The 16,803-nt window shown below is 37.8% G+C and overlaps 1 protein-coding gene across 1 annotated transcript in view; it reads right to left on the reverse strand.

The window, feature by feature from the left end:
* The window catches only part of glis1b (GLIS family zinc finger 1b), a 70,070-nt gene that overhangs the window by 45,853 nt on the left and 7,414 nt on the right, over window positions 1-16,803 (reverse strand). The window lies entirely within an intron of this gene.

Here is a 16,803-nt window from a genome sequence, read left to right on the forward strand (position 1 = left end):
ACAAGACATCTTCAAATACCACAAATTCAAGAGGTAAACTATACTGCTGATGTGAGGTGCAGAGAGAATATAGCCAGAAGCCACAGGAATTTTAAACACAAATCTGTTTTACAGATTTTCAAAATTGCTCAATATCATATCTGGGATGCAATTCTTGCCACAAGAGGCAGCTTGTGAAAACAGTTTTGCTGTAAGCCATTTAGCTAAGACCCTTTAACCCCCAAAATAGCTATTTAAGCAAACCATGAGGAACAGAAAACACAAATAAGCTTTTTTGTTTCAAAATAAAAGTAGAATCTTTGAGGCACTTTTGATTACAAGCATAAAAATGATCATGAATAGCAGATGAAATGCCTTTGCTGAAGGTGATGACTGGAGTTTAGATGATTGTCCCCAATCGACGCGCTTGTGCAACACAGAAATGTGCACATCCAACCTGCAGAAGATGAGGCAAATGGCTCAGTATCAGAATACTTCACACTCCATATGCTTCTTTTAATGTATTGTCCAAATCCAAAAAAGTGCTGCCAAGTTACATCAATTCAGATCCAAGTTTGCATTAAAAGCCTTGCTCTATACGGAGACAATTATGGGAGAGGTTTAAAGATATGATGCTTTGTTACATTAACAGAATTAGTCACGGCAAGGCTGCATAAGAGAAGCTCCTCCACATTTGGAAACTTGGACAGAATGTTAGATTGGATTTATATTGAATTTGCAATGGTAATTCACTTCTGGGTATTGCACTTGGTTTTGGTCAGAAGGTGGGAGTCTGTGAAAGCTCCAGTTGTGAAAGCTGGGACAAGAGAAAAAGAGAGAAAAAAAGAAAGAGAGAGAGCCTACCCACAGCCTACTTGTACTTAAAACATTGGAATCATCAGATACATGACTGAATTTATGTTTGCTTGTATTATAAAATATCGTTTAAGGATTTTATCCCACTTTTCATTGATAGAGACCATAGAAATCTGCCACAATACTAAACTGCATTTTTCAAAAAAAATAAATAAATAAATAAATATTTAATACTCTATGAAAGTGCCATTTGAAAATCAAATATATTTTACAAGTATATAATATAATATAATTATGCACAGCAATGCTTTATGTCACCTATCCAGATGCAGACATGATACGTCATAAAAAGTCTTGATATATACAGTATACACAATATATACACAAGGGGCAGTCGTGGCCTAATGGATCGAGAGTTGGACTTGTAACCAGAAGCTTGTGGGTTTGAGTCTCAGGTCCGGCAGGGTTTGTCGGTGGGGGTAGTGAATAACCAGCACTCTCTCCACCTTCAATACCACGACTGAGGTGAGACCCTTGAGCAAGGCACCGAACCCCCAACTGCTCCCCAGGCGCCGCAGCATTGGCTGCCCACTGCTCCGGGTGTATGTTCATTACTGTGTGTACACTTGGATGGGTTAAATGCAGAACACAAATTCCCAAGTATGGGTCACCATACTTGGCCACACACCACTTCCCTTTCCCAATAGATAGCTCCAAACAAGCTTTTTCTCCCGGACTTTTTGTCTGTATCTCACACAGTGAAATCAAACTGAGATGGATGAAGGATGAAGAACACATTGGCTCTCATCTATACCTGGAGGATAGACAGAACACAGAGAGGATGTTTCTCCAGCTCTCTTAGAAGATCTCTGATCGTTGACCAAATGTAAGCGAGGGTAAAGGAGGGAGCAGGTTTGCAAGCATTCAGAAGCTATTAAGGAATGACAATCTTGGGTGTGAGATCACTGCAGTGCAGTGCCAATAACACCTGAGGGCAAAGCAGAGCTCCGTGATGAAGACCAGACTGGTGTGCTGGCCTCATTCACAAAAAAACAAGAACACCATCACAGAGCTGAAAAACACTTCCATTGTCATCCTCGTTTCACGTGTACAAAAGAACAAGGCTTTTAGACTCTGGGCAAATAACAAAGCTGTTTTATATGACAAACACTCCCATGCTATATATCCATCTCATTCAGACTTGTCAACTTTTAAAGAGGAACAGAAAACACTTCCCATATATTTTGTTGACATCAGAGTCTCTGCTTCCTATCAAGCTCTGCTTTATCTGGTGCAAATTCATCTGTCATTTGGTTAATTGAGATACAAAATATTTTGGGAAATTAATGACACAATATTTGATTTGTAGATCACATTTTTAATATAAATTTAGAAAACTGTCAATTTGTCATGCTCACTTTGCATATTTTCAGCGTATGAGTGTGAACGTGCATCAGTTACATTCCAACAAAGTGAAAGGTCAGGTTAAAAACTGTTGTTTTATCAAGTGAGGTATAGAAAAATTAATTATAATAAATAAAATTAAAAAAAATTCTACACTGCAGTTCAGAAGTTTAGGGTCAGATTTAAAAACAAAATAAGATTTGTAAGGCTTTTGTAAGTTTTTTTTTTAAATGAAAACATTTATAATGTTACAAAAGTTGACTATTTCAAGTAAATCCTGTTCTTTTGAACTTTCTATTCATCAAAGAATCTTGTAAGAATGACTGAATGAATCATAGTTATATTAAGCAGAGAATACCAGTATAGCAGAAAATACCTTTTCTAATTGTAATGTTACAAAAGACTACTATTTCAAATAAATTCTGTTCTTTTGAACTTTCTATTCATCAAAGAATCCTGAAAAAAAAGAAAGAAAGAAAGAAAGAAAGAAAGAAAGAAAGAAAGAAAGAAAGAAAGAAAGAAAGAAAGAAAGAAAGAAAGAAAGAAAGAATAACTAAATCATGGTTTCCACAAAAATATTGAAAAGATTGAAAATCTAATGTAAACATATGTTTCTAGTATGCCAGAGTTATCAGGGGCACGTTCAGGCTCACACCGGTGCCCAACGTTCTGCTACGGTTTCCGGGTCGAACGACATGTTTTCTGGAAACGTGTGCAACGGGGTTTGAGATACGTTTTCTCTTGTTTGGTGGGTGTGTGTCAAAAATGTCAGCCCAATCAGCAGCAACATGTATATAAACCATGCAGTATTAAAGAGACAGCTCGCACAATGGGTCCAAGTGAAGTCATTTAATATGTGTCCGCTGCAGCTCGGTATGCGCAACAATTGAAGATATTAGAAGACGTTTGCTAGACACTGATTAATGTAACATAAAAATACTATACATATTTATATATTTTGCTATTGTATTGTGGAGTGACACTTTCATAAACTTTTCTATGCTCCTCTGATTATATAATGGTAAATATTACACTATCATAGCACAACAACAGTGATCAGGAATAATGATAAGCCTAATACTCACAATAAAAATAATAAGGTCATATAGATCATAACACAGTCTTGGAGGTAAGAAGTGCGAGGCAAAGGTTGGATCACAATAATTAGGAACCACAGTTTCCACAAATCCCTTCACTCGATTGAAACTCTTTTATTCTGGACGGCAAGGGCAGTGACTGTAACATCGAGCGTATTTTGCAGTAGGCTATTAAACACGTATTTATACCGATTTCATCAGGCTCCGAAAATTCTTCAAAAAGAAAGAATGGCCTTCTCAGCTGCCACAGTTACAACACTTGCGTCATCAGAACAGGGTGTTCAACGCATCACCGTTTCCGTTTAATAAACGTTTTGCACCGTTTTTTCAGGGCTGAACGCAACCCAGGTTATAGCTGCACATGTAAATATTCAGCATTTGATTTTATGAATATTTTTGTTGATATTTTGTTTGATAAACTAGTTTGAGGCCAAATTTCCACTTGATGTCCAAAATCAAAACTGGAGTCATGAAAAGCTACTTAGAATCACTGCTTTACAGCAATATACAGGAGGAGAAGACACAGTGCAACCCCCCCCTACCCCATAACCCCACCACTGGACCACGGGGACTCCCTGCATCTGATCAGCAGATGGGTCAGCCATTATTAAATGTAATTGGTGGTAATCTTAGGTGATTTTTTATTTCGGTGACACTTCATTTTCTACAATTCTCGCCTCCTGCCTTTCAAGTCACCTAAGTGCAGCATTAAGTGCTGGAGTGAGACCGAGCTTGTGCCAGCATTTAATGTTTTCAAGTCTTCAGAGATGCTGGCAATGGAAAGCAGATGTCCGAAGACGCAGGAATACTGCAGAACAAGACGGGGCTTCAGAGAGGATGGGAGAGGGCTGTGCATATGCGCATGTGTGCCAGTGCACGTATGTGTATCAACTCTAATGCACGTCAAAGATGTAAGTCTACAGAACAACAAGCTGCCAAAACCACAAGATAGATGCATCTGGAAATGCGCTGTGACGTTTCTAGTCAGGTCACTTTAGAACCATAAATCATAGCATCCACACTTAAACAGTTAATAACGATCAGAACTCCCTGATGCACTCTTCCTCTTACATTTGCTGCTCTTTTTCGGCCTTATTAACTCATTAGTGGGGCTAGTTAAGGTGGGCATAACTATTACTAGTGTTCATACTTGGGGTTAGGGATTAAATGTTTACATCTGGCATACCTCAAATCATGCGGCTTGTTGAGGAAAGAAGCTTTAATATTTTCTAAAGGATCTGACATGCAGTTTTACCTGGTGGACCATAAAATGAACAAAAAAAATCAGACTTGTATCAGGTGACATTATAAAGGCTTGGGGAGCATACCACCTTGCAACCTCCAAAAACGGTCTTTGATTAATTAAAGTTTTATTTCCTGTATACATTAAAAAAAGATTACTCCAAATCCTGTCCACATTCTGTTCCCTTCCAAGGCTATGAAAACAAACATAAATTTATGAATGTATAGTAATTTCAGTTTTGTCCATTTTAAAGCTAAATTTAACTTCTGTTTTTATGATTGACGCAATCTAATTAATAGTAGAATTCCATCAAATACTTAAGGTTCATTCAATTTGATTTGATGCAATTATACTATAAATCAAATTGCTTAAATCTTAAAAAAGGCCTAATGATTTTTGAGTGTACAGACTTCTATTATAGTGCCAAAAATGTCACATTTCTTCAGAAAAATATAAACTGCTCTCTTGCTTTCTTTTGCTTTCCTTTCAATGGTCCTATGTCCTCTCCTCTCTTTTTTTTCATTCAGAGACCAGGTCAGCAGACTCCTGAGCAGTGGACCTTATACTGGATTTTCTTGCACTCTTCAACATGACTGTCCTGTGCAGATGTTACATATTACAGATGAGAGCCTTTTCCATGTTTAAATCTCATAACTCATGTCTATACTTGTGTCTCCACACAGACCCGGAAATAATTTGTTTGCTTAGTAATGAAGATTTGATTGAAAACCTGAGGGTACAACAAAATGAAAAATAACAAAGTCTGGGGAAAGGTTCCCTTAAACAGGTGCCTGGCCCTGCAACAGGGGGTGGGGGGGGGGGCTCGATTAAATTACGAAGGCCCAAAATGACTTTGTTTTTCTTGCTGGATTATTGGTACCACCATACCAGGTTTTTCATGAGGATGAAATTGGTTTGTTATGCCAGTTTCTGTATGAAGACAAATCTTGGTTTGTGTTTCACTTCTAAAGTCAAAAATGTCACTTTTAGCAAAAATATATTCTTCAGCCAGTGTTTCATGTCAAGGGAAACAAGATACACCAAAAGCAAAGAATATGATGGCCATTTTATGGAGAAACCACTCTTGTGTCAGGGTTATTATCGTTAAAACTATTAAAGAAAAAAATCCTTGATTTGATATGAAATAAATGTTAACTAAACAAATAAAAAATAAACATAATTCATTTTAGCCAGTTGCTAAGTTGAAATACCAAAATAACTAATAAATAAAAATATGAAATAACAAAAAATTTAATGAATAATATGAAATGAATAATAAAAACCATATAGATATTTTTTAAAACTAATAAAAATGACAAACAAAATTACAATAAAGTTTATAATAAAATTAAAACAGAAAATTGTAAAAAATGAAAACTAATTAAAAAATATTAATAAAAATACAATAGTATTTCAATTAAACATATCAATGGCACTAAACTATGCAGAATAAAATATTTTATATATATTATTTTTTATGTGTAAAACCTATAAAACTAAGTACATTTATTAGAAATACTAAAATTAATTAAAAGGTAATTAGTATTCATAATTTACTCATGTCTTTTTTTTCTGTGGGGTACAGTTCATAATGACAATGTCTATCAAGTTCTAATTGTAAAAAATAATCAAATAAAGCACAATGAAAGTATAAAAACATAGTCATTTGGAGTTCATTTGTCCTTTTTCGTCATGATTTATTGTATGCAAAAGACCTCCATGCCCCCCCCCCCCCCCCCCCCCCCCCCCCCCAAAAAAAAAAAAGCTTATGGGTTTGGAACAACATGGACGCTGACTAAATTATAACAGAATTTTTATTTGTGGGTGAGCTATTCCTTAAAGGAACTATTTACAGCACAGCAAAGATCTTCTCTTTTGTAACCACATGAAAGGTTTTACTTTCAGTTGCACAAACAAAATTAATTTATAAATCTCAAGCTTAAAGATCTGCTGTAACATTATATCCGCACAAGAGTTCATCAAACAAAAGAAGATAAATCGTTTGCTCGTGAGAGGGACAGACGCAGCTGGCCACTGATTTCGTAATAGCCTCGGCTCCTAAAACAGTCCGAACTGACCGCAGACTACTGAACACAAACAAACACAAAACACTGCCTGCACTACTCCTACGGTTCAATGACTAAACCGCAAGCTTGGACAAGAGAACCTTATAAATCAAGCCTCAAAGTGATTAAAGCATTACACGGCCATTTCAGAACTGTAAAGCACACACACACCTAGGCAAAAAAAGAAGAAGCAAAAGACAATCAGTCCTGCCTGTGATCAGGCTAGTGACAAACTTCTGGACGTGCTTCCAGACATCATGATCAGTTGTTGGATGTTCTTCCATACCTTTATTCTAATTACTGGGTTCCACTTGGGCATGTCACCACCTGCTGGTGACTGGCTGTCACTGGAGGAGCCTGTGAGTCTGTCCTCTGTGGACTGACGTGGGTGGATCTGGACCACCATCGCTTTGGTTTCCAGTAAGTCGCGGGTGAGGCTGGGTCAGGGTGGTGCTGGAGAACCTGGCAGAGCTTTGGCGGTACCCATTGTGCCAGAGATGGGGTTCGTGGCTCCAGCTTTTCCGTTTGTAATGGATACGCTCTCATCAAATCAAATAATATACAATGCAACTCCTGCCACCTAAATTACTTTTAAAACTGTCTAAAGCCACAAGGATTTAGGTCTTTTTCAAAATCAACAGTCATCTTCAATGCTGCCATTATGATCATTATCTTCAGTCATTGTGATCATGATCATTCTCAAAAATCTCAGACCCGGTCACCATCATCTGATGCCCATGTTAATGTGTCATTTTTGCTGAAGCAAGGTTGGTCAACTTTATATTGTGGGCTTGTTTCCAGAGCTAAAGTCTCGTGGAAGAGGTTTAGAGTCTAATGAGACATTAGCTTCAATATGGGATCTTGTAAATAAATAAGCAAATAAATCAATCAAAGGTATTGCGACTTTTAAACTCACAATTCTGACTTTATATCTCACAATTTTGAGTTGTGAGAAAAAAAAAGTCAGAATCGTGAGATATAAAGTTAGAATTGTGAGATATAAACTCGCAATTCTGAGGAGAAAAGTCTGAATTTGCAAGAAAAAAGTCAGGATGCTAACAAAAGTGGCAGTTACCTTTTTTATTTTTTATTCTGTGGCAGGAACAAAAAAAAACTGAAGACGTAAACTCAGAATTCAAGGAAAAAGCAATTGTAAAATGTAGACTTTTTGTGAAAAAAGTTAAAACTGCGAAACAAATTCAGACTTGCAAGATGTATACTTGGAATTTCAACCAAAAAAGTCAGAATTCTGAAGTTTTTTTATATCTTGCAATTCGTTTTTTGCAGCTCAGAATTGTGATATAAATGGTTGCAATTCCCTTTTTTATTGTTTTATTCCATGGAGGAAATATGCTTCCATAATTCAAAGAGCAATCAGTCAACTAAAATTATTTTATATTGTTCTATTTAATTCTATTGTCTTAGAAAAACTAAATCACGTCATGTCCCCTTAAAAATAATGCAATGTAAAAACAGAACAAGAGCAAACCTGTTTTACAACAAACAGTAGTAAGAAACGGGTTCACAAATAAAGTTCTCGTTTTACGGTCAATGTAGAGGATGAGGTTACTGGAAAGGATTTTACATCAGGCCCACTTAAATCTATAGAGTGTGAAATACTGGGGCTGATTACAATGGAAATGTGTCAGTAGCACGGGGCTACAGTACATTCCTGTGTCTTGTGCTGTAAAAACGTACAGCTTTAACATTAAGACTCGAGCTTCCTCATCACAGGCTGCTGTTCTGGCTTTTATGGGATCTTGACGGCTCTTTGGGGCTCTGTAAAAAACTTTGGGACCTCAAAGGTCCTGTAATACTGCTGCAGTGAAACTGTATGGGTTGCATTACATTGCTTCTGTTTTGTGTGTGTGCATGTGTGCAACGTATGTAGAAATATGTGCGCATGCGACTATTTAGTTATTCTAAGCTTTGAGACAAGACAAACAGGCCATGTTTGAACAGAAATAGAGCTTTTCTTAAGCGAAATGCTTTGGTGTCTCTTTTTCCACTGTGAAGTCATATTTAAATACTATTTAAATAGTATTCCCTGCAAAGATTATGTGAAATTAATTCCATCTGCAAAATATCTTTTCACACTAAATCAGCCTGTCAAGGTTGTGACTTAATAAAGTTCTCGCATAATCCTTATTATGAAAACTGCCTTTGTAATTAAAAGTGAAATGCAGTCTTGTACGGTATCCAATGTTCTAAGCACAAATTCCTGTATTGTATGAGTCAAGGCTAATATTTTCATTTGGAGCATTCCTACGGTATGACAGCTAATGGTCAGCACGCCATTTCCAATAAATACGGAGTTTTACTATGTACTCTCAGCCGTCCTATAAGCTTGAAATTAAAGGCAAATTGTCAAAATCGGCCAATAACAAAGCAACCAATATGGAGTCGATGGCTGTCCTGTCACTGTCACATTGGCCCACATTTGTTACAGAAGTAGGACACAGATTGAGTGACGTAATGTGAACGGGTTTTATTGACAGACTTGAGGTGGTGGAATGAATCAGGTAAGTGATGATACAAGGATTCTTCGGTGTTCAGGAGGGATGGTAACTTGAATATCTTTTTCCAAACAGGAGACACGGAAGAGGAGTAAGTGCACACCTCACCAACACAGTTGATCAGGACGAGACTCGGGAGCTGACAGACTTGGGATCGCTGGAAGACACTTGGGATGGAACACAGCAGGTAAGTATCAAGCATAGAGCTATGATAGCTATAGTGGATTTAGTCCTCGTCATAGGAACGAGACCGGACACTGGAGTGTTGTGAGGTGTGAGTATTTGAGGAGTGCGGGATGATTGCCATTGATGATGTGCAGGTGATTAGAATTCAGATGAGGGAGTGCGCTGTGATTGACTGGTGATTGAGCCTGGCCGATCTGTGACAACATTACCGAGTATGGCGTTCCCTTTAGGCTGCATCCAATATTTACAAGCAAGCCTGAAACTGTCAGAGAATTCGATTGAATGCAGATGGCAGGAAGTTCCACTCAAAGGACAGTGGCCAAATTCAACCGCAAAACATGAGTGGAACCTCACAAGCACACATTGCATATCCTCTTTCCAAATGCTAGTACACTTGTCTGAAGCTAAAGACTGTATTCATACATTGTTACATTCAAGACACTGATAATGTTACAAAGGACTTCTATTTTAAATATATTATTCTAATTTATCATGGTTTACACATATGATTGTGAGGGGCAAGAATTATTTTGGAAACCCCTTGACAGTTGCAGTTTAATGACAGAAGTGCTTGTAATTGAGTCGTAAATCGAACAATGTTTGACAACAATTATATCGTTTTCTACGCAGTGCAATTCTCTACGGGATCTTTTGTTTTAAGATGGTAAAACCAGATGGTTACGTGAGGAACACAACAGAGTATCGTATTTCATTTCATATTTTTTTGTTATGGTTGTTTTAATGGAGGAAATAATAATGGAAGCTTTCTTTCAGAATAAGACGTTCAAAGCAATCGGTATAATTGGTCTAGCTTTGAAGTCTCTGGCAGGGATCGGGATAAAATCTTACTACCAGACTCACACACTGACTTGTCTTGTTGATTAAGAAATGACTTGGCTCCAACATATTTTCTGAAGACTTTTTTTAGGAGCCATGATTTGCTTTGACAACAGGGGCAGAGAAGGAAAAGCTTTTATTTTTATTTGATTATTCAGCTTGTTTCATGTTTCCCGCTTCAAGCCCTATGCTTTCCTACTACAGTGTGCTGAGATGACCAGTCCAAGCTGAAACAAGAACATAATCCCTGCTGATATCCCCAAACAAATGTTATCTGCAAATTCACAGCAGATGACAGAGCTGGCTGTACTCTGCACTGGTAAACTAACTTAGTCTCTATCAAAGCTCTCTCTCAGTCAAGCATCATGGCCATGGTTAAGACTGTTGAAGTCCGGTTTCGGGCTTTGAAGAACACAATAGAGTAATTCAACCCGAGACAACTTTGCAAATAAATATAACTGTCAAAATTGAGTCCATGCTGACTCTTGATTCTTTCTAATATGAATATTGCATCAGAGAGCTCAAAATCAATAACCGTGTTTACAAGAACATAATTTTCCAATTAAGATCCAGATTTTGGTCAAAGGAATATTTCACTAACAAGTTTTTTGGCATTCTAAACCCACATGAATTTCTCTCACGGATCACACAAGGAGAAAATGTAAAGGTAATTTTGCATGCTTTTCTCTATGCAATTACAAGGTTTAAAGAACCACTATTAAGGCATCCTAAAAGGAAGGAATGACTCTTGAGAAGCTGTACAGTAGCGTTTGTGCATATATGGGAGAAGAAACGATGTCTGATTCTTTCACAAATCATTTTTGAAATTTGGGTCTTTTCAATGAATCAGTTGATTCTGTTCACAAAACAGGTCTGAATGATCCATTCATGAATCAGACTGATCAGTTTGAAGACTTCAGCTCACTGATTCAATAATCCGGTCACACAAAGCTATTATATACAGTAATTAAATATACACTACCATAACACTAAAAGTTATACACTAAAAGTTTGGGGTATATAAGAATATATATATTAAATTGAAAATGAGAAGATTTATATATATATATATATATATATATATATATATATATATATAATTCAATTAAATAAATATAAATGTATAAATAATATAAAATACATAATAGTATATATTAGTACTTATATTTAATGCACCCTTTTTCAATAATAAAAAAAAAGTTTTATATTGTTATTGTCATTTAAAAAACAAACTTTTAAACGGTACTCTAAATGCATATTCTATAGAGTCAGTTTTCCGAATAAGGTGTTTAAATGATGCAGACAAATTGATATAGAAATATTATTGTATAATTAAACAACCCAATGTTTAATATGTAAAATAACTGACTTGTGAAATTTAGAAATAAGCACAAGGGGACCTAACAAACACATTTCATATTCTCAGAATACATTCACAGGGATGCCTATGTTTTTCCATCACCCTCAACCTGCATAGAGTTTCAAACCACACATATCCGTGAACGGAAGTGGGCAAAACAATGTGACTCTTTTTTGTTTTGTGGGGTATCATCCTCAAAAACCAAAGGATCGCTCTAAACCGACCCCCTTTTATAGCTCCCCCACAACTCCTGTCCCACTCAGGCCCCTGGTAACCCAAGAAGGGACAGATCAGCAGACAATATACATCATCACACATCAAACGGGGCCCTCACAATGCAGACGTCCCCAGAGAGGAGAAGAGAAGGTAGGGCATCCGTCAACACAGGAGCCCCTGGTCAGGAATAACACACCGACTGCCGGTTTGAGAAATGAGGGCTGAAGAACCGAAAAAAAGCAAAGCAGGGGCGGGATGCATAAAAAAGCAGGGCATCATGGGGTGATTTTAATGGAAATTCTTTCAATATTAGTCCAGTGATGTAGGGGAAGGTGGTAAATAAAGGGGTATTTATGCAGACAGCGTGTCATATCCAGCTAAGGAGAAGGGCCCACCATCAGCGTGGTTTAAGAGCAAACCTATTCTCCCTGTGCATTCAGTGGGTGTTTTTTCTGCTTGCTTGATAGCCATCTTTTACTTGACTACAAGTGGTAAACAACGTCATTACAACAAAATGCCTTGAGTTATGGCTCAACTAACAAGTTCACGGTTCGATTCCTGATCCAGAGCTGCAGAGTTTGGCTAATGTATCATAAACAGTGCTGCAAGTCAGTCAGCTAGTGTTTTGTGGATCTTTATTTCCTCTCAGGGCTGTAAGCATGACTTAACACCAGCATTTTCACACAACCTGGCATCAGCCGTGTGTTCATGAAATCATATTCATTTCATCCCCGGACTTTTCCAAAAAAGACTCCAAACCCATAAAGAGTTTGTTTTTTATTTCACTCTGAAAGAGCTTTGAAATGCAAATATTTGTTTCCTTTGCGAGAAAAAACAACTCGAAATTTGAGGCGAAATATGAATTCTTGCCATTTTACATCATCGCTAATACAAACATGTTAAAAATGGGTCCATGGTGGGTTCCTACGGTCTTTTTTATGTGCTCTTAAACGAGTGAGTTTTGGCTGGCAGTAGTGTACATATCCTAATGATTTGCTAGCCAATTATTGGACTTTGTTCCTGCTTTCAGAACTCCTGAGGCTTGTAGAAAGCTGGCTTCTACAAACTGTACAAACGCGATTTGACGTCCAGCCGGTGGTCAACTCGGCATGCCAGTCTATCGGCAAGTCTAATAAGCCTATAGATGACATGTTACAAACCAAGATATTTTACAGTAGTTAGTGTCGTTCGTCCTATAGCTGACCGCATTTTGCCTTGGAGTGATTTGATTTGGTCTAAAAATATGTCATGTATTTCCTTTATGTGGACTGCTGTTTGTTCAGCCAAGGTCGTGTGCGTGATTTGACTTTTAAAACTAACTTTTTAAGGAGTAAAAGAAAGAAAGAACTTATTTCACAGTGGCACATCTAGTTAAAAATATTAACTCACTGAACAGTTTGTGTTCTGCAAGCATTTTGAACCCATTTATCAAAGAATCACTCATTTATCATTTTAACGGCTTTTAACATTAAGCGTTCTGGCGTAATGTGCGCTTTATCAGAAAGTACAAGCAAGCAAAACGAGTCACTGAGATAATGAGGAGAAAGCATGTACAACATCCAAAACATGTACATCGAAAGCTATTGCGCAAGTCTTTCTTTGCTGGCCATCAAGTAATCCTCAAAGACAATCCTATTTGTCACTGGAGTCAAGTCAAAACTATATGGAGTCAATTAAGGCACAAAGTGATCTGAAGATGTGGCTAACCCCATGTAAACAAAGAGAACATATGAAAATACAACTCAAAGTCCTTTTCAAGATGTGTGGTTGGCAGTGATCTGGTGAATTGGAATGAGAAACATGTTTAGAAAGCTCCGTGCTTCCAATCGCAGAGGCATTCAAGAAACAGAGGAGGAGGGCGTGGGAGAACCAAAAAGGCCTTCGAAATGAAGCCGCATGTCTAACGTCATTTCTCTCCATATGCTTCATTGATAGGATGTTTGTAAAAACATCTTGTAACATTACAGAGACGGGATTGCTAGTTTAATGAGTGATTTGGCGTAAATACTAAAGTAAATGTCAAGATCTATATGGATACATCAAGTGATCAAGATCTAGTTGGTTAGTATGGCCCTGTCAGCCCCTGCTGGTAGAAGCTGTAACTACACCATTTTCCTTCATTGACACATTAAAAAGTAGTACTTTTAGAGTACTGTAACAGAAGAGATTACATATCACATCCTTTGACATGCCATTTACAGAGCTACTTAAATGGCAAAAGATTTGAAATTTACATTTTGTAAATCCGAATTTCGCAAAATTTAATTTTATATATATAGCTTTGAATTCAAATTTTAAAGTTGTTTCATTGTTGAACTAAAGATTTTACTAGCAGTGTGACTGGCCAGAATGCTCTGTTGAGCTAGTTTTTGAATGATCTGAATTTTTGAGTAATGAATATGATCATTTTAAAGTTTCATATCTCTTCTTAATGTAAAACTTGAAGCTGTAACATTAGAATCTGAATATTTACAGCTAATTTCACCTACAAAAAATCTGCAGTTTAAAAACACAAATCTATCAAATGTCATAAAACAGTTCAAATCTCTTGAATACCACATTTACAATTCAAATTTCTAAAACGTATATTTAAAACGATAAAAAAGCCATAGACGCATTTTATTAAAAGGTCACATGACAGGGATTAAAATTTACAAAAATCATTAGCCATGATTGCTAACGGATAACTTTCTCTAGGTAATTCTCTTGACGTCAATCACTGTAAAGGCTCACAGACTTGTTTTGACAATACAATCCTCTAGGCAGTCCACTGTCTCCACTCTGTAACATCCTTGAAAACAATTGTGCCGATTCTAAAGAGAAACCAGAGCCTCCAGATGAGCGCGAACATCTCCGGTAAGGCTCACTCACATTCGCAGTGTAACCCCGCAGACAGAAGGTATGTGTTAGTCACTGTTTGATTCAGACATATTTTCGACGAAGGCTCATTGAGAAACAGGGGCTGTTTTGACTCGGTCATCTTTGAGAAAGCCTGGTCTTGGAGACTAGCGGCATTTGCAAAAGATTAGCAGGCTAGCTCTCATCTACTGTGCTCGGGTCAGGTAGAGTGCAGTAAGCAGACAGTTATAACGCTGATATCTCTCCATCTACGCCAGGCAGGAACATTCCTACAACATGAACGGCCCTGTAATCCAATTAAGCCCCACGAAAGATGTGACCTTTGGGCACGAAGGTTAGGTTTTCAGGTATCCCGAGGCAAGATTGTTGCAACGTAATGCAATTTCTTTATGTCGCAGATCAGAAAATCCCTTTTGATGAATCTTTCTACCAAAAGTTCCCGAGCATTAAACTCTCAATCGATCTTTCTGTCAGCGTAGAGAGCAAATATGCTTTGTCATTGCGGCAACAGGCCCAGTTGGGGTGCGTTCGCAGTATAACACAGCGAAGGCAGATCACTCTGCCTTAACCTATCATTAGCCAAAATAATAAATGCAAACCAACTGTGCGGGAACAATAAAATAATTTGTCAAGGGAAAAGGGTGCAGATAAATTCTGGGACTCATTTTCCAGTTGGCCTGAGAAGTGAAATCGCTGGCCAAGTCCACTGCACCTGGCTGTCAGGGCTTTCATACGGCTTTACTTCATTTCAGTTTTTAAAAAGCAAAGCAGTTAGGTCATTCACAACACTAGCGCCTTTTTTCCGGTATTAGTCACCATTTGACTTTTCAGGGCAAGAATCAAGTAAACAGCAAAAAACGAGGACAAAACGAGCTAAACATTCCTCGGCTTCAGACAGAATTTCTCTTTTTTTCTCCTCTGAATATTCTTGTCAGACACCGCGAGTGACACTGCCTGTGTCATCTTTTTTCTTTAAATAGGAACCTTGTGAAGTCGGGCGTTGCTTTATGTGTAGATTTAGGAGCACTAGCAAATCAGTTGTATGGTAAAGCGTGGAGCCAAGGGAAGGCCGTAAATGTCAAGCGCGGCCTGGACAACAGAGTGACCTGGTTCTGATTAGGCTGAGATTGTTTTCGTTTCCACTTTCTCCACGGAGATATTGAACACACACACACACACACATCGCTTCCATTTCCATAAGATCCAGCAATGTCTAACCTCCCTCACATGTGTTAGTTCAATAAGAAACACCCGTGCATGAGACATGAAGCTTACGTGTGACAGACGCCCTCAACACAGATTCCTCACTCTGTCCCTTACAAATGTGACCTGGAGGTCACCGGGCGTACTTCCCATTTGTCCAGTGTGATGTTCTTGTCTTTGACTGCCAGCAGTAGCGTTCCTTAGATATCTTAAAGTGTCTAAAGTGATGGTATAGTCAAATTGATTAGCACCCAGAAAGGGTTTTCGCATGCATTCTATAAGCACACGCCTGGTTGAAAGAAAAATCGAGCAGTCTGCCATAATGGGATGTCTTATTTCTCATATTAATGGAACGTTTGACAGTGGAATAAATGCTATGTCAACACTAGAGAAGTATCTTAACATTTATGGTACATTTGCTGCAGCATGATGAGTATGTTCTCGCACACACACACATGCACATAAAGGGGTGACTCCAGTGGAAAGTTTGGCACAGGCCGAGTCCTGGAAAACTCATCTGTGAGATTGTGGTGAGGGCTTAAAGGGTGAAATAGTGGGTGAAATATTTGTGGTAGGTGATAAGTCAGCAAACTCAGTGCAAATTGTAAAAAGCTGAAGTCAACATTCATTCCTCAAATTCCTCTCATCCTGCTAAAGGGCCGGGACGCATTAATCTCTCTCCTCTCATGCTCTGCTTTCTCATGAGCTATTGCAACCATATCGCAAATGCTTTAGTAGGGATTTTGGTTCTCTTTATGCGTTAAACTGTAAGGTCCGTCACACATTCTACATCTGAACTGCATATTTACAGTATTTGGCATCCATATTAACTGCATTCACACTGTCAAAGTGGACAGCACAGTGCTGAGAGTATAGTTTCAGCAATAAGACTAGATAGATCGGGATTTATAGGAAACACACTGAAAATGCACTGTAAACCTACCAGTCACTTTTTTTTTTCTTTTTTTTTGCAATATAGGCTTCTGTTAAGCTGCACAAATTAATGGACTGAACTAATCAC

Source organism: Barbus barbus, assembly GCF_936440315.1.
Source record: "Barbus barbus genome assembly, chromosome: 28".
In the NCBI taxonomy this organism is placed as follows: Eukaryota; Metazoa; Chordata; class Actinopteri; order Cypriniformes; family Cyprinidae; genus Barbus; species Barbus barbus.